Genomic DNA, 1,576 nt, shown 5'->3' with positions numbered 1-1,576 from the left:
TCACGTTTCGTTTGTTCCTTATTGTTTTGTGCGTTTCACTTCAATAAATATGTGGAACCCATATCACGCTGCGCTTTGGTCCGAATGTTCTTACGTTGATCGTGACAGAAGATTCCACCACAACAGGACCAAGCAGCGTGCCCAGGAGGAGAAGGTATCCTGGACTTGGGAGGAGATCTTGGATGGGAAGGGATCCTGGACTTGGGAGGAAATCATGGCAGGACAGGATAGCCTTCCTTTGCGGCAGACGCAAGGAGAGAAGGGAGGACAGCGACGACGCCGGGGTTTGCGGCCACAAAGAAAGCACAAGAAATAGTCCGATTTGTGGGGTGGGGGGGGCACATGGGGTGGTCGGCGGAGCCGAGGAGTGAACCAGAGCTGGTCTGGGAGAAGATGGAGAAATTGGAGGAGAGTGAACGGAGAGAGTCAGAGACCGTCAGTGAGTTGATGGAGAAACTGTAGGAGAGTGAAATGAGAGAGTTGTTGTGTTGGTGTATGATGCACGGCATTCACCCTAAGGAGCGTGTTATCTGTTTGATGCCACCTGAGTCAGCTCTCCGTACTCGTCCTGAGGAGCGTGCTAGCAGTCTGGTAAAAACTGTGCCGGCTCCACGCACCAGGTCTCCAGTACGTCTCCACAGCCCTGTACGTCCTGTGCCAGCTCTCTGCACTCGCCTTGAGGAGCGTGTCATCTGTCCGGTACCATGTGTGTCGGCTCTACGCATCAGGCCTCCAGTACGCCTCCCTAGTCCGGTACGTCCTGTGCCTGCTGCTCGCATTCGCCCTGAAGTGCGTGTCACCAGTCCGGTGCAACCTGTGCCGGCTCCACGCACCAGGCCTCCAGTACGCCTCCCCAGTCCTGCTCCAAGGCCGGAGCCTTCCTCTGCGCCGGTGCCCAGTCCAGGCACGGCATTCTACCTGGCTCCATGGCCGGACCCGTGGTCTGGGCGGGGGCAAAGACCCGCACCAGAGCCGCCACCGACACTAGTCACCCCCCCTACCCTCTCCAGTTGGTTTCAGGTTTTGCGGCCAGAGTCCGCATCTTTGGGGTGGGGGGGGTGTACTGTAATCTAACCTGACCATAGAGAGCCTTTTTATTCTCTATTTTGGTTAGGTCGGGGTGTGACTAGGGTGGGTGTTCCTATCTAGGTTGTTTATTTCTATGTTGGCCTAGTATGGTTCCCAATCAGAGTCAGCTGGTTATCGTTGTCTCTGATTTGGGATCATATTTAGGCAGCCATTTCCCCACTGTGTTTTGTGGGATCTTGTTTATGTGTAGTTGCCTGTGAGCACTTCATTGTCATCACGTTTCGTTTGTTCCTTATTGTTTTGTGCGTTTCACTTCAATAAATATGATTCTCCACTAGTGGCGACAAAGTACCATCATATCCCCTCCTTTGAATAACTTTTTTTGTTGGGAGGGGGGGAATAACTTTATTTGGGGGGGGGGGGATAACTTTATTTGGGGGGGGGGGGGATAACTTTATTTGGGGGGGGGGGGATAACTTTATTGGGGGGGGGATAACTTTATTTGGGGGGGGGGGGGAATAACTTTATTTGAAATACTTGAAAACTA

General features: G+C 53.1%; 1 protein-coding gene across 1 annotated transcript in view; it reads left to right on the top strand.

The window, feature by feature from the left end:
* Positions 1-1,330, top strand: part of LOC112074314 (gap junction beta-3 protein-like) — a 4,667-nt gene extending 3,337 nt beyond the window's left edge. Inside the window, exon 2 of the mRNA XM_024141511.2 lies at positions 1-1,330. This exon is cut by the window's left edge and continues 2,427 nt beyond it. The gene's annotated coding sequence lies outside the window, so the exon portion shown is untranslated.
* The last annotated feature ends 246 nt before the right edge of the window (positions 1,331-1,576 follow it).

Source organism: Salvelinus sp. IW2-2015, unplaced genomic scaffold, assembly GCF_002910315.2.
Source record: "Salvelinus sp. IW2-2015 unplaced genomic scaffold, ASM291031v2 Un_scaffold2576, whole genome shotgun sequence".
Taxonomy (NCBI): domain Eukaryota; kingdom Metazoa; phylum Chordata; class Actinopteri; order Salmoniformes; family Salmonidae; genus Salvelinus; species Salvelinus sp. IW2-2015.
The sequence above is the reverse complement of the archived record's forward strand: the minus strand, read 5'-3'. Positions and strand labels throughout refer to the sequence as shown.